Source organism: Aquarana catesbeiana, linkage group LG13, assembly GCF_042186555.1.
Source record: "Aquarana catesbeiana isolate 2022-GZ linkage group LG13, ASM4218655v1, whole genome shotgun sequence".
NCBI classification, from domain to species: domain Eukaryota; kingdom Metazoa; phylum Chordata; class Amphibia; order Anura; family Ranidae; genus Aquarana; species Aquarana catesbeiana.
In genome coordinates, this window is record NC_133336.1 from 148,398,799 (window position 1) to 148,422,527 (window position 23,729).

The 23,729-nt window shown below is 44.5% G+C and overlaps 1 protein-coding gene across 1 annotated transcript in view; it reads left to right on the forward strand.

Moving 5' to 3' along the window:
- Nucleotides 1-23,729, forward strand: part of ZFYVE26 (zinc finger FYVE-type containing 26) — a gene marked incomplete in the record, with an annotated part of 1,901,467 nt that overhangs the window by 837,759 nt on the left and 1,039,979 nt on the right.

A 23,729-nucleotide genomic window follows, 5' to 3' on the forward strand; every position in this document is an offset into this window, starting at 1 on the left:
ACTCAGATCTGTAAGGCCGCTACTTGGTCTTCAGTGCATACATTCACAAAACTTTATCAGGTGGATGTAAGGAGGTATGAGGATATCGCCTTCGGGCAGCAGTATGAGTCCTCAAGTCTGGGAGTACCCTGCGGGTTGCGTCTCTCTCCCCTCAAGTAGCATTGCTATGGGACGTCCCATTAGGTAATTACTTAAGGCTCTGTGTCCCATGATGTACAATAAAGAAAATAGAATTTTTATAACAGCTTACCTGTAAAATCCTTTTCTTGGAGTACATCATGGGACACAGAGGTCCCTCCCCTCTTTGGGATTTAATTATATTGCTTTGCTACAAAAATGGATGTGCTCCTGGAAGGAGGAGGGGTTATATAGGTACTGAACTTCCTGTATTGGGAATACCAGTGTCCATCACCTGAAGGTGACCCATAACCGATTAAGTAGTTACTTAAGGCTCTGTGTCTCATGATGTACTCCAATAAAAGGATTTTACAGGTAAGCGGTTATATAAAAATCCTATTTTTTTTTTTTCACGCTATCAGCGTAAGGGGAAAATTAAGCCGATAACCAGCTTCTGTAAGAGGGACATCGGTCCCTCACTCAGAAAGCCGCGACTGTGCCCACCAGTGTCATCTGCCAGTGCCCACTGTGCCACCTATCAGTGCCCACACAGTGCTGCCAATTCAATGCCCATCAGTGTCTAATCAGTGCCACAGATCAGTGCTGCCTATCAGGGTCACCTACCAGTGCCACCTATCAGTGCCCATAAGTGCCGCCTTATCAGTGCCACCTATCAGTACCCATCAGCGCAGCCTATCAGTGCAGCCTAATCAGTACACATCAGTGAAGGAGAAAAATTACCTGTTTTCAAAATTTTATAACAAACTATGGAACTGTTTCGTTTTTTTCAAAATTTCAGTCTCTTTTTGTTTTATTTAGCAAATAGTAAAAAAAAAACAAAAAAAAAAACAGCAGCAATTGACCACTTCAGCCACGGAAGATTTGGCTGTTGAATGACCGGGCCATTTTTTGCGGTTCGGCAATGCATCGCTTTAACTGACAATTGCGCAGTCGTGCGACGCTGCACCCAAACAAAATTGACGTCCTTTTTTTTCCCACAAATAAAGCTTTCTTTTGGTGGTATTTGTTCGCCTCTGCGGTTTTTATTTTTTGCGCTATAAACAAAAAAAGAGCGACAATTTAAAAAAAAACACAATATTTTGTACTTTTTGCTGTAATAAATATCCCCATTTTAAAAAAAAAAAAGACAATTTTTTCTCAGTTTAGGCTGATATGTATTCTTCTACATATTTTTGGTAAAAAAAATTGCGATAAGCATATATTGATTGGTTTGCACAAAAGTTATAGCGTCTACTAAATAGGGAATAGATTTATAGCATTTTTATTATTATTTTTTTTGTTTTTTGTTGCTAGTAATGGCGGTGATCTGTGATTTTTATCGTGATTGCGACATGGCGGACACATCGGACAATTTTTACACAGTTTTGGGACCATTTGGTTGGCCTGCAGCATCATGTCATCGTGACACATTTCTGGTCCCAGAAATCAACCAGTATACCGCGGTGGCGGCATACCACTGCATTTGGGCAGATTTCCTGGGAACTTACCTGCTGTTCACACCGCGTGCCAGGTTTACAGGCATTCTTACATGTGAGTTTACTATGTTTTTTTATATGGAATAAATGTTTTAAAAACCTTGCTGCACAATGAAGCTTTTTCTGTCATTTGCATGAGGAACATCTACCCCAAACAATCAGTTCACAGAAAATCCACGGGGACTGGCTCTACATGCGTGTTTGACCAAACTAGAAATAGTTGGTCCATTTGGAGGGGTGAGTTCACATCCATGTGGGGGCACTTACCTGTGAGCACATATCAGGCACTTATCAAGCACAGATTCATATCCACTTTGTAGAGCACAAGCACTTTAATTGGGACTTTTTATTGCTTCAAGTCTACTGATGTTTGCAACTAATCTTCTATATGGGACTTTCTAGCAATTTTTTTTTTAAAACGCACCAGGTTTTAAACGTGATATCTAATTTTTGTGGCACTCAGCGTAAATTATCTGCATGGGACTTTTTTGCGATTTTTCAAAGTCGCATCAGGTTTCAAATGTGATATTTATTTAACATTTGTGGCACTTAGCGCGGTATATTTATTTTTATTACTAGTATCATTTTGCACTTGCAAGGTCTTATTCACTGCAGCTGTCAATTTATATGGTATCACTTATTCATACCAGTAATTAGATTCATTTGGCGCTTTGGATTTTCTATTTTTCCTCCTTGGCTAATGCCTTAACTGATTAGCTGACAAGGATTCATAATTTACAACTCAGGCTGATATGCAAGGAGCCTAGAGTCTCTTACAAAATCTCTTGTGAGGGTTTCTTAGTTTCAAAGACAATTAACTTAAGTTAACCTCTTTACAGAAAAAAAATCTAAGCAAAATGGCTTCTGTCATGTTCACAAAATATATATACAAAAAAAAAAAAAAAATATATATATATATATATATATATATATATATATATATATATATATATATATATATATATATGATGCAGAAACCTTAGGAGTTTATTCTTTTTAACCCCACTGGTCCTGACAATGTGACAGCATGAACGCACTCCCAAAAGTGTTAAAGCCCTATATCTAGGTTAAAAGAAACTCCCCTTTGAACCCCCTCTCTCTGATTGCTGCATTAAATGTGTCCGACATTCCTCTCTGTTTACTTCCTGGATGGGTCCTTCTTCCGGATGTGCATGTCACTGCTTGTGTAACATTGACAATTCCCAATGGCCAGCCAATGAATGGGGTGCTCTCAGGATCCAGAAGATGACTGATGTCGCAACAAGCTGAGAGATGTTTGGTGAAGAGTTAGGCTCCATGCACACTAGGAGCTAAAAAAAAAAAAAAAATTCCAGAAAAAAAAGCTAGGTAAAAAATCACTCAATATGAACTTTTTTTCCTGTGTTTTTCCATTTTTGTGCTGGTGTTTAGCAGTGAAAAGCTGTCCATTAATGAGAACAACTGTAGACAATTAGTGTTGGCAATTCAAATTTGACAAAAAAAAAAAAAAAAAAAAGAGTATGGGGGTCCCCCCTTCCAATCCACACCAGGCCCATTGGGTCTGGTATGAATTTTAAGGGAGGCCCTACTCAAATAAAAAAAAGTAATGGGGTTACCCCCACATCCAAACCAGACCTAAGGGTCTGGTATAGATTTAGAGGCGAACCTCACGCCAAAAAAAAAAATGGTGTGGGGGTCCCCTCTAAAAATCCATAACAGACCCTTATCCCAGCATGCAGCCTGGCAGGCCAGAAAAGGGGGGGTACCTGACAAGTGAGTGCCCCCTCCTGAACCATACCAGACCACATGCCCTCAACATGGGGGAGTGTTTTGGGTAGGGGAGGCTCCCCCCCTCCAAAGCACCTTGTCCCCATATTGATGAGTAAAAGGGACTCTTCCCCATAACCCTGTGTGGTGGATGTGGAGCTCTGTGGGCAGGGGGCTTATAAAAATCTGAAAGCCCCCTTTAACGGTATAGGCTCTAAGCTCTCAGGTAGTTGTAATGGAGAGAGTGGATAAACACCAAGGGTCCCACACCTTATTGTATTTAGTGGGGCAGTCTTTATGCTCAAAGATAGTTTTTTCAAATGGGAGGATCTGGTTCACCAACTGGAGCCAGTGTCTGGTAGATGGAGGAATAGCTCAATTCAATTTAATTGCTATGGCCTTGTGAGCTAATAAGAGTGTTTCTCTCAATAGAATTCTAGTGAATTTTGGTCACTGTTCCTCATCTAGAATGCCCAACAAACATATCTGGGGAGTACATGGCACCGGAAGAGATACAATTTGGGATAATATTGCAAGTATCCTTTTCCAATAGCCAGCTATAACTGGACATAACCACATGATATGATTAAAATCAGCTCTGTGATGGGTGCACCTAGTGCACCCAGGTGTAGTAATGCGGTGCATAGCGTGTAACCTTACCAGTGATAAATATGACTGATGCAGCATATAAAATTGAATTAATTTATTATTTACGGCCAGTGAGGCAGTTAAATGTAAAGAGCACGCCTCCTCCCAGTCTTCCTCAGACAAATCAGGTATGAGTATCTGCCACTTAGCCTGAGCTGCCATTGGGAGTACTAATGTATGTTTTTTGTAGAAGGTGGGAGTAAATATCAGAGATTAAGCCCTTGAGCCCTGAAACCTCGGTATACCAATCAAGGGGTAGTCTGAGAACAGGGGTGCATAAATTGCAAATTGGGCTTGTAAAGCGTGACAAAGCTGTAGGTACTGGTAGAATAGTGTCTTTGGGAGATAATACTTTCTTTGTAAGTCAGCAAAAGAAGCCAGTACATCCCCAGTATAGATGTCATCTAATCGAGTTAATCCCCTATGCTCCCAAAAGGCACTGTCAGTTAATTTCAACATCTGAGGAAACATGGGAAACATAAAAACATGAAACATGAGGAAACATAAAAATCTATGTTTATGACAGCAAATCCATCAAGGCATTTAGCCTCTTTCCAAACCAGTCAGGCTACGGTCAAAATCGGCAGGGCAAACTTTTTGCATTCCAGAGGCGCTTCCAAGGCTATTGATAAATGTTTTAATTGAAGTACATATGCCAATTGTGACTCCACCACCACTGGAGTGACAGGAACCAGCCAATCCACTAGGTGTCACAGTTGTCCTGCCAGGTAGTAGTAGCGTAAGTTAAGAAGTGCCATTCCAGCCTCGGCCTTTCGCCTGTTGTTCGCCCAAATAAAGGAGGTAAGCATCGCATCTAATGTTTTGAAGAATGACTTGGGTACCACCGTGGGCATGTGGGATGTTACATACAGACATTTGGGGAGAAGGATCATTGTTATCAGATTGATCCTTCCAGCCACAAATAATGGAAGTTTGGCCAAGACATTAAGCTTAAGTCTAATGCCTTGAAGCAGGGGATCTATATTAGTCTTTAGTACTTTGTTGATAATCTAATAATCACCCCTACATATTTAAAGGAAGGAACCACTTTCAAAGGGTTGTCAACTGCAGTGTGGTTGCATTCCTGGGGATACAGAGGCATCAAAGCTGATTTTTGCCAATTAATTTGAAGGCCAGAATAGGTTCCGTATGTTTCAATAATTTGCATTGCAGCTGGCAAAGATGTGGAAGCATTCTGCAGATACAAAATAAAGTCGTCCACATACAAACCTATAGTGTCTATCCTATCCCCCAAGGTTATACCAGTGACGAGGGCAGACTGCCAAAATCGCAACACAAGTGTCTCAATAGCAATTGCGAACAGCAACAGCGACGGAGGACAACCCTGCCTCATACCTCTGTGAAGCGACACGGACGGGTGCAGTAGGCCATTCACTAACAGCTGAGACGCTGGTGAAGCATAGAGAATATTGAGCCATTTTTGAAAATTTTCTCCAAATCTAAAGGACCAAGTAGGAAAGCCCACTCTGCTGAGTCAAAAGCTTTAGCTGTGTCTAACGACACCAGTATAATGGATTCATGCAAATATTCCTTAAGTTGTCCTATCAATTGGGAACAGTAAGTGCAGCACTCAGAATAGATCTCAAAATAAACTGAAACACACACATATATATATATATATATATATATATATATATATATATATATATATATATATACACACTGTAAGGGGGTCCATTCTGGCATTCATGACAGTGGGCTTGATGGCAGAGTAACAGAAATCCCGGATGAGCCCCCATGTGTAGCACTGACCCCTGAAGGAGCTGCTGATATTTGATTGAGCCTGTACTCTGCTAACCTTACCCTCTATAATTTGCTTAAACCCGCTTTATACAGCTGTGGTGTAGTGTTGCTGTGAAGCTTAACACTTAAGGACACTCCCACAATATACAATACACAATAATGTACCTTTTACCAGTTCCTGGGTATCCGTAGCTTCACCTGCAGGAGAATCAACAACACCTCCACACATTGAATTTAACCAGAATGTAATTTTACTGAGACTGGTATGAACAGTAATTACAATGGCTGTACTGCCACACAAACATAATGTGACAATGTGCTGAACTTTCACAACTTATTAAGATATAAAGATTTCTTAGATAATCCCCTGCAGGTGTGTCTCCAAGTGGGACTAATGCTCAGAGAGAACAATGCCTTTACACTCGGCACCTTCCCACTTCCAGCACGCTGTACTAAACACAGTAATGCAAAGTTATAAACACAACACAATACAATTGCTAATGAGCTCCTCCTGCTTTATGATGCAGTCCTTGTCACTGTGACTGAACACAAGGCCTTACAATGAAAGATGTAGTCTTTGATCTTATGTCTTCTGCTAGCTATTATACTGCAGTGATTGTAATCCAAGGGTTTAACAAGCAAAGCAATAGTGTAGAATAATAAGTGAAACTGTTCTTGCTGTATAACACACTTGTAACTGCCTCCAGTACAGTTGTCTCTGAACCACACAGTATCAGTCCTCAGTGAAGTATAGGCTTGACGCCTGCTTGAACTCGGTCTATTTGAATGAGACCCCTCTGCGGAATTGCAGGTCTCAGCAACTCTGTAGTATGATGTCTAAGTGTGTAAAGTGCTTTAAAGAACGTTGGGCGACAGCCCTCTCACCATACCAGGCTTGGAAAGTTGGAAAACCTCCGCTCCGGCTGTCTGTCTTGCTGCCAGTCAGTACCGTCATACTGTTCCACTCCACAAGATGACCAGGACCCTCAGATGGCTCCGTCAGGCATCTCTGGATCTTTCCCAATCCAATCACACTGTCTCTCCAACACTCAAGTGTAAAGCAGAGTCGCTGGTCGTTCCGCTCCGCACGATACAGGCCGCTCTCCCTGGAACACCTCCTTCAGATCCCTGTAGGCAGGCTACGCGTTCCCCCAAAAAGAGAAAGAAAATGGCCACGCTGGGCCTTTTATATCCCACCTAGCATACAGTTCAGTCACTCTGTGTTTCTGGGTAGGTGAGTAGGAAATTCTGGGTAGGTAAGTCCTTTTTTTAAGTAAATAAGTCACTTCCTGTATGTGTTCCACATGAAAGATTCACAAGTCTATTCATAAGTACACCAGTAGAGGGAGCCAAATACTAATTTATAACATTGTCCATTTAACATTACATGGCATTAGAAGGCAAAAATACCAGCACTACATACTCCCCCTACTTTAACTCTTTGGTCCCCAAAGATATTCAAAATCTTATCTCTTTTACACATTTTTGCCTCTAGGCGATTGTACAATACCGACAGAGGAGCCTCCCACCAGTTCTCATGTGATGGAAGACTGTTCTGTGTACTCACAGCTTACACTATAGTGTCTGGTACAGATGTGTAAAGGGGTAAGATGGGATTGTCCCTCTCTGAACTGACAGTGGAAGGACCAGGATCTCAGAAGTTCTGGCGGTAACCCGAGCCTGTTCGGAGCATTCACCCAGTGCATCGTCAGTTAGTCTTTTTGGTGGTTGAATGTCTCTTTTAACTCTCTGTCTTTTGGGTGTAGTCACCACCTTTGGACAAGTACTATTATTTCCCATTTCAGGCTCTTGTACTTCAATTCCAATTTGAGACAATTGCTCTTCAGAGTGTCCAGTTAGTGGCACAAATTCTGGGGCCTCTGGCCTAAGAGTCCGATTTTCCCCTCCTGGCATTTCAGATTGCCACAGCCAACTTATCTCCATTTCCTCATCCTCACTATCCTCTGTTGCTAGGATCCAGGCTGAGACCTAGTTGCTGGGTAAGGTATAGTAGTAGACGTAGATGGTAGTTCCTTTTGTGGTGATGTTCTGACTGCTTCTGTCAGAGGTAAAAGGTGGTTCCGATGCCAGGTCTTCAGTGGCCCCGTGCTCCCTTCCGGCCTGATCTCATACACTGGCAGTCCTGAAAGTTGCTTGCATACAATGTATGACTGTGGCTTCCACCGATCAACCAACTTGTGTCTCCCTGGTATACCTAGGTTTCGTAACAGGACTCGATCACCAGATTGTAGGTCCTGAACCCGTACCTTTAGGTCGAAATTCCTCTTATTTCTACTCCCCCTGATGTCTGACGTGGTTCGAGCCTGTTCTTATGCGGTCTTCAGACTCCTCCGCAATCTGTCTACATACCCCCTGTGAGAGATCTCTGAGGTATATTCAAGAGAGGTTTGGAAGGCCAAATCCACTGGTAGTCGGGCTTCCCGGCCGAACATCAAACGGTAGGGTGAATACCCTGTAGCATCACTCCTGGTGCTATTGTAGTCATGTACCAGAGTGGTGATGTGTTTACACCAGTGTTGTTTTTGTTCGGGGGCCAGGGTCCCCAGCATGTTGAGGAGAGTTCGATTGAACCTCTCTGGTTGAGGGTCTCCTTGTGGGTGATAGGGAGTAGTTCAGGACTTCTGAATGCCTAGTAGATCCAACAGTCGTCTGATAAGAGTACTTTTGAAGTCTCTTCCCTGGTCTGAATGGATCCATTGAGGTAGGCCATAGTGAATGAAGAACTTTTCCACTAGAGTCTTCGCCACTGTAGATGCCTGCTGATCCTTGGTGGGGAATGCCTGAGCATAGCGGGTAAAGTGATCTATGACTACTAGGATATTTCCTTGTCCACTCAGATCAGATTCCAAACATAGGAAATCTATGCAAACCAAATCCTTTGGCCCTTGACGCTCTAGTTGGCCCATTGGGGCAGCTTGTTGTGGTAAGGTCTCCCTTTGTATGCACCTGAGGCAGGAGTGACAGTAGCTCTCCACTTCAGTCCTCATGTAAGGCCAATAAAACCTGTCCCTCACTAGCTGAAGAGTTCTTTCTGATCCCAGATGGCCATGGTGATCATGCAAGGCGATCAACACCTCTCTGTGTTTCTGTGGCAGAAACAACTGCCACTTCTCTTCGGGATCCTAAGAGGGGCCCCTTCGGTAGACCACCCCTTGTTGCAGCTGCAACCAATCCCTCTCTTTATGTAGCGGTCAAGCTTCCTTTTGGGTACTCTGGAAAAGAAGATCAGGATGTTGTTTCTCCAAGGCCTTTAATGCCAGGCTGCAGAGGGGATCCTCTTGTTGATCCTTCCGGAGAGCTTTCCGAGAAAACTTAGGCAAACCCTCTTCCACAATTTGAGTGGAATAGCACTTGGGCACCCCTGCAGTAGACACTCCGACTGCCTGGCTCCACCTTTTACTTGTTCCGCCCCTTCACAAAGGGCTCTTACTCCTTCAGGAGCATGCTGGGTCCACTCTCCTGAGTAGTCCTGGGAACAGTGAGGCCTTCTTGACAGCGCATCTGCATCTCGGTTCCCAACCCCTGGTCTGTATTTTAGGCTGAAGGTAAATGCCGGGAGGGCAGCCAACCATCTATGACCTGTGGCATCCAGCTTTGCTGTGGTGAGCAAGTACGTGAGAGGGTTGTTGTCCGTCTTGATCACAAATTCTGCACCATACAAATAGTCCTTTAGTTTGTCTACTACTGCCCACTTCAAGGCCAGGAATTCGAGCTTGTGAGTTGGATAATTCTTCTCAGCAGGTGCCAGACTCCGACTCACATAAGCAATGGGCCTTAAGTGTCCGTCATGCTCCTGGTACTCCGCCCAGCCTGTCTCGGCTGGCATCCACATGCAATTTGTAAGGTCTGGTAGGGTCTGCATAGACCAAGACCGGAGCAGTGGTAAGGCTCCACTTCAGCTGTCTGAAAGTCTCTTCACATTGAGTAGTCCACTGTTCTTGGATAGACTCTTTCTTCTTCCTGGGTCCCTCTTTTGGCTTTCCAGGCTTGTCTGAGTCTAAACCAAATTCTTCTTGGTTCTTCAACAGCTCAGTGAGTGGGTGAGCTATTTTGGCAAACCCTTCTACGGACCTCAAGTAGTATGAACAGAACCCTAAGAACGACCTAAGCTCGGTCACATTCGTGGGTCTGGGCCAAGAGGTGACAGCTTCCAGCTTCTGAGGGTCTGTGGCCACTCCTTTGGCGGACACGATGTGGCCCAGGTAATTCACTGGAGGTTGATAGAACTGGCACTTTTCCATGGAGAGCTTCAGGCCTTCATCATGGAGTCTCTTCAAGACTTTCTCCAGGTGCTCTTCCAATGTTCTACCAAACACTATCACATCATCCAAATACACCAACACTTCAATCAGGTTCATGGCGCCCACAGTCTTCTCCATCAATCTCTGAAAAGTGGCTGGGTCTCCTGACAGACCTTGTGGCATGCGATTGAATTTGAATAATCATACAGGGGTGATGAAAGCGGTCTTCTCCCTATCTTCGTGGTGCATGGGGATTTGGTAGTACCCACTTTTTAAATCCAGCACACTGAACCACTTTGTCCCCCCACAGGCTCTGTAGGGCATCTTCTATTTGGGGTGTGGTGTGGTCAGGAATGGTCCTTCGGTTCAGTGTCCTATAGTCAATACACAACCGTTATGACCCATTCTTCTTCCTCACCACCACTATTGGGGAAGCATACGGACTCCCGAATAATTCCTGTGTTCTTCAGCTCAGCCAGCTGCTCTCGCAGATGTTCCAAGTCTCCCAGTGGAATCCGTTTTACTCTTTCTCGGAAAGGTTTATCTTCCTGCAATCTAATCTTGTGTTCAGCACTTTTTGCATGCCCCACATCGAATTCACTTTTTGAGAAGGCAGTTCTCCACCTCAGGAGTTGGGTCTTTGCTCTCTCCATCCAACCAGGTATAAGTGGGGTGTATTTTGGGTAGAATTCTTCCAGTGGAATCTCTCCGTCTTGTCCTCTCACAATATCACATGATGAGACTGGGGTTGCTTGGTTCACCTGCCCCAGTAGCACTCTAGCTGGCATCTTCACAGGCAAAGCTGTTTTGGACATCGACTGAGACTTTCCCTCCGCTTCTCCTGAGCACCTTGATCGACAACACTTCTGGAACTATCTCTAGTCCTTTTATCGTCCTTCTGTCTGTCCGTCTCAAGAATGATAAAAGGGCCAGGTTGTCTCCAACTCAGTTTGACGGAAGCTTTCAGACAAACTACTTACATACATAGTTACATAGTAGGTGAGGTTGAAAAAAGACACAAGTCCATCAAGTCCAACCTATGTGTGTGATTATGTGTCAGTATTGCATTGTATATCCCTGTATGTTGTGGTCATTCAGGTGCTTATCTAATAGTTTCTTGAAGCTATCAATGCTCCCCGCTGAGACCACCACCTGTGGAAGGGAATTCCACATCCTTGCCGCTCTTACAGTAAAGAACCCTCTACGTAGTTTAGGGTTAAACCTCTTTTCTTCTAATTTTAATGAGTGGCCACGAGTCTTGTTAAACTCTCTTCTGCGAAAAAGTTTTATCCCTATTGTGGGGTCACCAGTCCGGTATTTGTAAATTGAAATCATATCCCCTCTCAAGCGTCTCTTCTCCAGAGAGAATAAGTTCAGTGCTCGCAACCTTTCCTCATAACTAAGATCCTCCAGACCCTTTATTAGCTTTGTTGCCCTTCTTTGTACTCGCTCCATTTCCAGTACATCCTTCCTGAGGACTGGTGCCCAGAACTGGACCGCATACTCTAGGTGTGGCCGGACCAGAGTCTTGTAGAGCAGGAGAATTATCGTTTTATCTCTGAAGTTGATCCCCCTTTTAATGCATGCCAATATTCTGTTTGCTTTGTTAGCAGCAGCTTGGCATTGCATGCCATTGCTGAGCCTATCATCTACTAGGACCCCCAGGTCCTTTTCCATCCTAGATAACCCCAGAGGTTCTCCCCCCAGTGTATAGATTGCATTCATATTTTTGCCACCCAAATGCATTATTTTACATTTTTCTACATTGAACCTCATTTGCCATGTAGTTGCCCACCCCATTAATTTGTTCAGGTCTTTTTGCAAGGTTTCCACATCCTGCGGAGAAGTTATTGCCCTGCTTAGCTTAGTATCGTCTGCAAATACAGAGATTGAACTGTTTATCCCATCCTCCAGATCGTTTATGAACAAATTAAATAGGATTGGTCCCAGCACAGAACCCTGGGGAACCTCACTACCCACCCCTGACCATTCCGAGTACTCCCCATTTATCACCACCCTCTGAACTCGCCCTTGTAGCCAGTTTTCAATCCATGTACTCACCCTATGGTCCAAGCCAACGGAGCATATCTTGTACAGTAAACGTTTATGGGGAACTTCTACTTCACCCAGTTGTAACACCACCTCACTCCGGTCCAAGCGCCAGATCTTGCCCACTGTTTCTTGTGGGGCTTTCTGCTCATACACTAGATTCTGGTACACTTGTGCTAGCATAGGGTGTATACTTGTGGTTAGAGTGCTCTTCCCCTGAACAAGTGGTGTCAAAATCCTTCCGACCAGATCAGTATTGGTCCCAACGATGAGGGAATTTCTGTCAGCCCCTGGGGGACGAGGGCACACCACCGCCAAGGTATCGAAGGTCTCGGCCTTCCCGGGGACACATTCGGATCAAAGGTGACTTTAATAGGTAAGTATCCATCATAAGGAAAGTTCTGGGTCCCAAACTCCATATTTCTAATTCCTCTAGCTTCTGCAGTGGCAAGTGCTTGAGATGTTTTTCATAAAAGTTTTTCAACAAAGTCATTTGGGCTCCAGTATCCAACAGGGCTTTAGTGTAGATCCCTTCTATTTGGTCCTTGAATCTTTTCTCTTTTTTTCTCTCAAGGATGGCTTCCTCTTCACGCACAATCCGGATCAGGTCTGGATACTTCAGGATGCCACCATCTTGACGGGTCCTTAGCTGGAGCGTGATAGGGTCTAAAGGCAGAGCACCACTTTAAGACTTGCTTGGCTCGGGTTTCATCTACCTTCCTGGGGTCTTGACCCTTTTTCAACAAGATCTGGTGTATGATCTTGTCCAAACGCCTCACATACTCTGATAGCTTTTCTCCCACATTTTGATAGGTGTGTTCCAATTGATAGATTAGGTCGGAAACTTTCTCCGTTCGTCCAAATACATCCTGCAGAATGTCTAGGTAGTCCTGGGCCACACAGTCTCGCTTGCTGAGCTTCAAATTTCGGATAGCTTCTGAAGCAGGCCCTCTTAAGCTCTCTGTGATTCTCTGTTTCTTGTGAGTCTCAGGGATGTCCCATTCATCCAGGGCTTGTGTGGTTTGCTCCAGCCATTCTTCAAAGCTGTCTTCCTCTGGAGGTACAGGCCAGTTTCCAGAAAAGACACTGAGTTTCTAGTATGCATTTCCAGAGTACGTGGGGCTGCCCTTCTGGCATTTTGCCACAAAGGCTAGGGCTGTAAATAGCTCTGGTTCAATCGTGACCGGACGTGACCGGTTGGGAACTTTTGCTTTGGCTAATTTCACCTGCGTAGAGACGGTAGGGCTTTCACCTGCTCTCTCTGGGTGTGTCAGGTAAAACTTTGTCTTATTAGCTAATCTCACACTTGTGCTTTTAAAGTTCTCAGGGACTCCCTTCCTCCACTCCAACAATGCATAGGGGCGGGAGGTCCCATGATCTGGTCTGACAGCAACCCCCATTGCCTTTCTGTTTGGGGACAGTGCCTTCACCACTCGGCTGATTTGTTTTTCTTCCCACACATCCCCCCCCAGAGCTTAATCACCACGCTCGCCTCTGGGCGCCTTCTGATTCACACCATTGGGCCACTGTAAGGGGGTCCATTCTGGCATTCATGAGAGTGGGCTTGATGGCAGAGTAACAGAAATCCCGGATGAGCCCCCATGTGTAGCACTGACCCTCGAAGGAGCTGCTGATATTTGATTGGGCCTGTACTCTGCTAACCTTATCCCCTATAATTTGCTCAACCCGCTTGACACAGCTGTGGTGTAGTGTTGGTGTGAAGCTTAACACTTAAGGGCACTCCCACAATATCCAATACACACTAATGTACCTTTTACCAGTTCCTGGGTATCCGTAGTTTCACCTGCAGGAGAATCAACAACACCTCCACACATTGAATTTAACCAGAATGTAATTTTACTGAGACTGGTATGAACAGTAATTACAATGGCTGCACTGCCACACAAACATAATGTGACAATGTGCTGAACTTTCACAACTTATTAAGATATAAAGATTTCTTAGATAATCCCCTGCAGGTGTGTCTCCAAGTGGGACTAATGCTCAGAGTGAACAATGCCTTTACACTCGGCACATAAATGATCTAAGAAGAAACTCAAACAACATATATAAGCGGACAATGTGCATAAACACCAAAATAGTGTATATAATAGACCAAAAAAAAATACTAATATTTTAAAAATAAATTATAGTCCTTAGTGTTTGGACACTGTGAACCAAACAATAAATTGTACATATCCAAAATGTGGTTTAAAATAACTGACACTTGAACTGGATAACGATGTGACAAAGGAAAATGTGCCCAAACTTCATGATAGGTGATCCACCACCAGAGAGTCAAAAGGCTTACCGGAGCAATTGAACCCAAATGAGTGTACACCCAATGGGTCAATCAGGCTTGTAGGGCCACACACCCAAGGAAAACTGTCACAGAGGACACAACTTCCAACCAGAAGACCAACTCCAACAATGGACCTCAATGGGATAGGTAATAGACAGAGAGCCACGTGGATAATATCAAGAACCATGAATCAGACCGAGACAGAAGTAAAGTTAAATCACGCTTGTTTAATAATAATAATAATAATAATAATAATAATAATAAAGCAAACAGAGCCAGAGTTCAGTAACCGGATCGGGTAGTCAGCCAAGCAAATGTCAGAGAGCCAGAGATAAACATAGTAGTACAGCAAGCAGGATCAGGAGCCATAAGGAACATCAACCGAGCAAGTCTTCAACAGGAGTGCAGGAGAAAATCTCTGTGATGTTGACAAAGGCGAAGGCACAGATCAAGTGAGCTGGACAACTTTAAGTAGGCAGGACTGACGAGCAGAATCAACAGCTGGGTAACTGGAGAGAGATGGGAGCTGGGAATTGGCCGACAGCTGGGTGGCCAGCTCAGAGAAGGAAGGGCTGAGCCCAGCCCTGACAGTCTCCCACCCTCAACGACCCCTCCCCCTCGGAGGACCACCGGGGAGGGGTCGTGGAAGGTCGTTTCCCTTGAGGGGAAAACGTCTATGGAAATCACGGAGGAGGACAGGGGCATGTACGTCCGAAGATGAGACCCAAGAGCGTTCCTCCGGACCGTACCCCTTCCAATGCACCAGGTACTGTATGCACCAATGGAACCTACGGGAGTCAACAATGGATTGTACTTCATACTCCTCATGGTTCTCAACCTGTATAGGGGGAGGACATGGCACCGAGGTAGTAAAGCGATTGCAGACCAAAGGTTTCATAAGGAGACATGAAACACATTTGAGATGCGCATACTGGGAGGAAGGTCCAAGGTGTAAGCCACTGGGTTAATCCTGCGAAGGATACAGAAAGTCCCAATAAAACAAGGTGCGAACTTCAAAGAAGGAACACAAAGTCGGAAGTTGCGATATGACAGCCAGACTCTGTCCCCAACCTGGTAGGAAGGTGCAGGCAGGCGTCTGTGATCAGCGTGGAGTCTGTACCTATCGTTAGCATGTTGCAAAGCCTCCTGAACTTGTGCCCAAGTGGAACGAAGACCACGGAGATGCTCCTCTAATGCAGGAATACTCTGCGGAATAAACGAGTCAAGCAACATGGAAGGTTGGAAATCATAATTCGCCATAAACAGGGACAATCGGGAAGCAGAATTCAAGGCACTGTTGTGAGCAAACTCTGCCCACGGTAATAGGTCTGACCAGTTGTTATGATGGTCAGAAATATAGCAACGTAAGAATTGCTCCAAGGACTGATTGGCTCGTTCTGCGGCCCCATTAGACTGTGGGTGATACGCAGAGGAGAAAGCAAGCTGGATTCCCAACTGCACAAAAGGCTCGCCAGAAAGGGGAGACAAACTGACTACCCCTGTCTGAGACAATCACCTTGGGTAGTCCATGTAAGCAAAAGATCTCCGAGCAAAAATGGAAGTCAGTTTCTTAAAAGTGGGCAGCTTCTTAAGTGGAATACAATGACACGTCTTCTGAGAACCGGTCAACCACCATAAGGATAACAGTGTTGCCTTGGGAGTTGGGTAACTCTACAATGAAATCCATAGACAGGTGGGTCCAGAGCCTCTCTCCATTGAGTATGGGTTGTAGGAGGCCCACTGGAAGGTGTCGTAGAGTCTTACTCTGAGCACACATGGAACAGGCAGCTACGAAGGCAGTTACATCAGCCCGTAGACTAGGCCACCAGAATTGTTGGGAAATGGCCCAAACAAGTTGATTCTTCCCAGGGTGGCCAGCTGCCTTGGGAGAAGGTAAGTCTGGAGCACGGCAGTACGGAGACTCTCTGAGACAAAGCAGTGGTCACAAGGTTTCTCAGGAGGAGCATGGATCTGAGCAAGAAGAATTTTGTCACCCAAAGGAGAAGTAAGACTGGTGCGAACTGTAGCCAGGATACGATCAGGAGGAATCACAGGAACCCGAACCGACTCCAACTTGAAAGTGGAGGAAAATTGTCGTGACAAGGCATCAGCCCTTACATTCCTAGTACCGGGTGAGAATGAGAAAATGTAATTAAAACTTGACAAGAAAAGAGCCCATTGCGCCCTTCTGTGAGAGAGGCGCTTGGCCTCAGACAAGAATGTGAGATTCTTAAGGTCAGTAAGAATGAGAACCGGCACAGTGGTACCTTTGAGGAGATGTCTCCATTCTTTCAGGGCTAAAATAATCGTCAACAGCTCTCTGTCACCAATCTCGTAATTGCACTCTGCAGGTGACAATTCCTTGGAAAAGTAGCCACACGAATGCATAGCGCTCTCGGAGTTAGGACGTTGAGACAGAAGGGCGCCAACTCCAGTCACAGAAGCATCAACTTCTAGGACAGTGATGGCGAACCTTGGCACCCCAGATGTTTTGGAACTACATTTCCCATGATGCTCAAACACACTGAAGAGTGCATGAGCATCATGGGAAATGTAGTTCCAAAACATCTGGGGTGCCAAGGTTCACCATCACTGTTCTAGGATAAAAGGCAACGTAGGATCAGGATGTGCCAACCAACACAGGAGCAGAAACAAAGGCAGCCTTGAGACTCTCAAAGGCCTTAATGGACTCCGGAGACCAACTCTGTGGGTTACCGTTCTTTCTGATCATATCAGTCAGGGGCTTGACCAGAGACGAGAAGTTACAAATAATAAAGATGTGAAAAAGCCTTCGCGCTACTAAATGTGCTATATAAAAACTAATAAAAAATAGACATCAAAAGTGAATCTCCAATAATAAGGTGTATACAGTGCATAAAGGTGCAGTCTACTGAATAAATAATAGCTGCCTGCAGCAGAACCTAAAGTGTATCACAATCCACTCACAGTAAAATTAAACAAGATGTGATCCCGCGCTACAGCAAAACCACAAAATAAATAATATCACTATACATAATACATAAACCTGCAGTGTCTAAAATTGAGAACCAAAAGTGTTTCTCTTATAATGTGAAAAAAGTAATAAACAAATCAATTCAAGGGCATGAAAAGTAATATTAGTCTCTTAATAAGATCTTCAAAAAATAATAATATATATATATAAAAGTGTGTTAATCACAAGTGTCTGTGCAGAGAGATCACGCAAAAATAGTTCCAGTAAAGGCTGTGGGCAAGGAGAGGTATAAATCCAAAAAGTGAGCTCACAGAGCCCTCACCTTCATAGCTTGAAAAATCAGCATGTAATGGACAGGAATCAGTTGTGTTGTTACCACTTCAACCACCAGGGGGTCCTCCGTTCCACTGTATGCACGACCACCCGAAGTGTCAATCTAAGCCCATAGATAAGAAGTGATCCTGTTGTGCCGATATCCACTACTAGGGGGTCCTCTACAACACCAAATGGGCGACCTCAAAAAGATATCCCATCCAAATCCTCATCCGACCTCGTCACCTCCGCTCGAGGGGGGGGGGAGAGTGAGGGTGAAGGGCAAAAGGTAGGAGAGAGAAGAAGCTCCAATAGTGTAGTATGTTATAATATAAAAAGTTTTAATGCAATAAAACAGTTGGACTCTTACAATAGAAACGTTAAAAACAAGCATGAATCAGCAAATAAGGCGTCCAAACGCCACTCTCACGTCACTTCCGGTGCACTTTCAACCTACGGCCACTCCCGTAGGGAGCTATTGGAGCTTCTTCTCTCTCCTACCTTTTGCCCTTCACCCTCATTCTCCCCCCACCCCCCCCCCTCGAGCGGAGGTGATGAGGTCGGATGAGGATTTGGATGGTATATCTTTTTGAGGTCGCCCATTTGGTGTTGTAGAGGACCCCCTAGTGGTGGATATCGGCACAACAGGATCACTTCTTATCTATGGGCTTAGATTGACACTTCGGGTGGTCGTGCATACAGTGGAACGGAGGATCCCCTGGTGTTTGAAGTGGTAACAACACAACTGATTCCTGTCCATTACATGCTGATTTTTCAAGCTATGAAGGTGAGGGCTCTGTGAGCTCACTTTTTGGATTTATACCTCTCCTTGCCCACTGCCTTTACTGGAACTATTTTTGCGTGATCTCTCTGCACAGACACTTGTGATTAACGCACTTTTATATATATATTATTATTTTTTTGAAGATCTTATTAAGAGACTAATATTACTTTTCATGTCCTTGAATTGATTTGTTTATTTATTACTTTTTTCACATTATAAGAGAAACACTTTTGGTTCTCTATTTTAGACACTGCAGGTTTATGTATTATGTATAGTGATATTATTTATTTTGTGGTTTTGCTGTAGCGCGGGATCACATCTTGTTTTAAGTTACAAATAAACTTCCGATAATGGTTGGCAAAGCCCAGGAAACGCTGCAGAGGACGTAAACCCACGGGTCGGGGCCACTGTAGGACTGCCAAAAGTTTCTCTGGGTCCATCGAAAAACCAGCAGTGGAAATGACTGGAATTTAACCTGTTCATGATGGAACTTCTCAGTTTAAAATAGAGATTGTTTTCTCTTAGTTTTTGAAGCACACGACAAACATCTATGTGGTGGCTCTCCAGGGACTTGGAAAATATGAGGATATCATAGAGATAAACCACCACACATAACTGCAACAAATCTTGGAGGACATCGTTAATAAATTCCTGGAAAACTACCGGGGCATTACAAGACCAAAAGGCTTTACGAGGTACGCATAATGGCCTGTTCTGGTATTAAACGCAGTTTTCCACTCATCGCCTTCCTTAATCCGCACAAGATTGTATGCCCCTCTCAAATCAAGCTTCGTGAAAACCGTTGCTCCCTTGAGGCGGTCATATAACTCTGTAATAATCGGAATCGGGTAGGCATTCTTAATCGTGAAACGATTGAGACCCCTATAATCAATACAAGGTCTCAGTAAACTGCTCTTCTTCTTCACAAAGAAGCAGGAGACAAGGATTTGCGGATGAAACCTCAAGAAAGTGCGTCTGCAACGTACTCCTCCGTGGCCTTATCCTCCATGACCGACAATGGGTAAACCCAGCCACGAGGGGGTATGGCACCACCTCCGGCAGGGAGGAGATTGATGAGGTGCACAAGACCTTGGCTACCTTCTGGAAGCATGTCTTACTGCATTGTGGTGACCAGGAGAGAACCTCAGCATGGAGCCAATCAAGAGGGGTTGTGCCTCTGTAACCAAGCATAACCAATAACCAGTGGAAACCTAGGTGAGGAAATAACATGGAATTGGATTATCTCATGTTGAAGAGCCCCAACGGCCATGGACAACGGAACCGTCTCATGAGTCACATGGGCAGGCTGTAGAGGTCTCCCATCAAGAGCCTCAGTGGCAAGTGGGGTGTCACGAAGCTGCAGCGGAATTGAGTGCTGCGATACAAAGACAGCATCAATGAACAGGCCTGCAGACCCAGAGTCGATCAGAGCCTGTATCTCGATGGACAACTCGGCCCAAGAAAGGGTGACCGAAACCTGGGGGCTTATCCTTCTGGATAACTGGGGACGAAACGCCACCTAAGGTCTGTCCATGACAGGACCTCAAGGTTTGTTCCCTGGAGGCGTAGGACAAGACTTCAAAAAGTGACCTGCCTGGCCACAATAAAGGAACAATCTCTCCCTCCTCCTAAAGGCTCTCTCCGCAGAGAGACGTGTGAAGCCCAAGTGCATGGGTTCATCTTCACTGACTGACTCGGTACCAGGAGGCATGGGAGGTGAGGGAGGCATGGGTGGGACTGCAAAGCCTGGAGGCAAAACGTACAGGAGGCTTCCGCAAGCGCTCCTTAAACAAGAGTCTTTCTCTGAGTCTGGAGTCAATGAGGATGGCAGATGTGATCAACCTCTCCAGCTCAGTGGGTATATCTTGGGCTGCTATCTCATCCTTGATGGAATCCGAGAGACCATGAGAAAAAGCAGCCACAAGGGCCTCATTGTTCCAAGCAACCTCTGCTGCCAGAGTATGGAATTCAGTGGTGTAGTCGGCAACAGTTCTCGTACTCTGATGGACATGAGGCACTTGGCAGCAGAAGCAGAGCGTGCAGGAATGTCAAATACCCTTTTAAAGGAGGCCACAAAGTCAGGGTAACTCAAGGCAACAGGTTTTTGCGTCTCCCATAGAGGGTTTGCCAAGGCCAAGGCTTTCTCAGAAAGCAAAGATATCACAAAACCTACTTTGCTTCTGTCTGTGGGAAACGCCTGGGGCAGCATCTCAAAGTAAATCTCAACCTGGTTGAGAAACCGTCTGCATTGAGCTGGATTGCCCCCAAATCACTGGGAAAGCGGGGTGGAACCAGACATACCTCTTATAGAGGTAATACTCGAGGTGGGTGCCTGCACAGAGACTGGCGCAGCAGCAGGGATGGCCTACAACTCAGGTTTTCCTGGAACAGCCACAGTGGGAGTTTCCAGGTTTCCAGGTGAGCCGTTTGTAACGCTATGGCAAACTGATCCATGCGGTGATCTTGCTCATCCAATCTGGAAAAAATATTACCAACAAGTGGATTGACTGTATCTTCTGAATTCATGGCCTTTGCCTACTATCAGGAACCATGAATCAGACTGAGACAGAAGTAAATTTAAATCACACTTGTTTAATAATTATAATTATTATAATAATAAAGTAAACAGAGTAAACGTTGCCAACACAAGCCAGAGTTCAGTAACAGGATTGGGTAGTCAGCCAAGCAAATGTCAGAGAGCCAAAGATAAATGTAGTAGTACAGCAAGCAGGATCAGGAGCCACAAGCAACGTCAGCCAAGAAAGTCCTCAACAGGAACGCAGGAGAAAATCTCTGTGATGTTAATAAAGGCGAAGGCAGAGATCAAGTGAGCTGGACGACTTTAAGTAGGCAGGACTGACGAGCAGAATCAAGAACAGCTGGGTAACTGTGGCGAGAGATGGGAGCTGGCAATTAGCCGACAGCTGAGCGGCCAGCTCAGAGAAGGAAGGGCTGAGCCCAGCCCTGACAGATAGTTGCTCCAATAGGACAAATTTATGAAAAGGAAGAAAAAGTAGGCACATAGTGTAATCCCATTTAAATCGGAAGTAATTTATTCAATAAAAAAAGGAGGAAATGCACTCACATTTTAGTAGGTAAAAAAGTGCTTAGGAATAAAACAGTGACTTCAGCAGAGCGTTCCAACGTGTTTTGTCTTAAGACATGTCTTTTCCTTTTCATAAATTTGTCCTATTGGAGCAACTACCCATGTAGCTCTCTGTCTATTACCTATCCCATTGAGGTCCATTGTTGGAGTTAGTCTTCTGGTTGGAAGTCGTGTCCTCTGTGACAGTTTTCCCTGGGTGTGTGGCCCTACAAGCCTGATTGAACCATTGGGTGTACACTCATTTGGGTTTAATTGCTCCGGTAAGCCTTTTGACTCTCTGGTGGTGGATCGCTTATCATCAAGTTTGGGCTTTGTCACATCGTTAACAAGTTCAAGTGTCCGTTATTTTGAACCACATCTTGGATATCTACAATTTATTGTTTGGTTCACTTGTCCAAACACTAAGGACTATAATTTATTTTTAAAACATTTTTTTCCTTCACATTATTGGACATCATTCACTCATATTTTGATTGTCACATAGTACATAAATTTTTTTGGCCGATTATACACATATATTTTGGTGTTTATACACATTGTCCGCATATATATGTTGTTTGAGTTTCTTCTTAGATCATTTATATATGTATATGTATTATTTTTCAGTTTTTTCTGAGATCTCTTCTGAGTGCTGCACTTGCTGTTCACATGTTTTAATTTTTTGCAATTAATCTATTGCTGTGCTAGCTGCTTTTTACATTGGTTGCAGACAGGTCAGTATATTTGCTTTATATTTTTCACATCGTACTATCATTTGGGTCCTGCATATATTTATGGAGGTGGACTTACCAGGCATAAAGCCAGTTTGATCAGGGTAGATGATGCTAAGAATTACAGAGTTAAGGTGTTTGGCCAGTATTTTAGCTGAAATTGTATAATCTATGTTGAGTAACCGCTTGCCGACCGCCTCACGCAGATATACTGCCTCAGAATGGCACGTACAAGCAAACTAACGTACCTGTGTATTGCCCTTTAAAAAGTGGCCTGCGGGCGCGCCCGCGGCAAGCTCCATGAGTCAGGTCGCGGGTCCCACGGACTCGATGTCCGCGGGGATACCCGTGATCGTTTCATGGAGAGGAAGAATGGGGAGATGCTAATGTAAACAAGCATCTCCCCATTCTGCCTAGTGACAGTGTCACTGATCTCTGCTCCCTGTGATCGGGAGCAGAGATCAGTGATGTGCCACACACAGCCCCCCCCCCCCACAGTTAGAATCACTCCCCAGGACAAACTTAACCCTTACACTGCCACCTAGTGGTTAACCCCTTCGCTGCCAGTGTCATTTACACAGGAATCAGTGCATTTGTTTAGCCCTGATTGCTGTATAAATGACAATGGTCCCAAAAATGTGTCAGAAATGTCCGATGTGTCTGCCATAATGTCGCAGTCACGATAAAAAAATCGCTGATCGCCATTACTAGTAAAAAAAAAAATATTAATAAAAATGCCATAAAACTATCCCCTATTTTGTAAACGCTATAACTTTTGCACAAACGAATCAATAAATGCTTATTGCAATTTTTTTTTTTTTTTTTACCAAAAATATGTAGAAGAATACGTATTGGCCTAAACTGAGGAAAAAAATGTTTTCTTATATATTTTTGGGGGATGTTTATTATAGCAAAATGTAAAAAATGATGCGTTTTTTTCAAAATTGTCGCTCTTTTTTTGTTTACCACCAAAAGAAAGCTCTATTTGTGGGAAAAAAAGACGTCAATTTTGTTTGGGAGCCATGTCGCACTGCCGCACAATTGTCAGTTAAAGTAACGCAGTGCCGAATCGCAAAAAGTGTTCTGGTCAGAAAGGGGGTAAATTCTTCCGGGGCTGAAGTGGGTAATGAGATTCTGTGGAAAGATGCACAGTCAGTGGGGTCCTTATCAGGTATGGATATAAGTACAACCATGGCTGAATACATGGATGGCGACAGTCTACCTTCTTGAAATGCCCTAGAGTAAACCTGCTGTAAAACCAGTGCAATAATGTCCAGGTTCCTGCAGTAGACCTCCAGGGGAAGGCCGTCCGGTCCGCATGCCTTTCCAGCTGCCAAGGAGGCCACCGCTTCTCTGATATCATCTTCAGTAATCTCAGAGTCTAATAGCAATACCTGCTCCCTAGCTGACAGATAAGCCAAGTATAAATGGGAGGCATGTTCCCAGTGTATGCGGTTTGTGTTAGTGGGAGAGGCTAAAA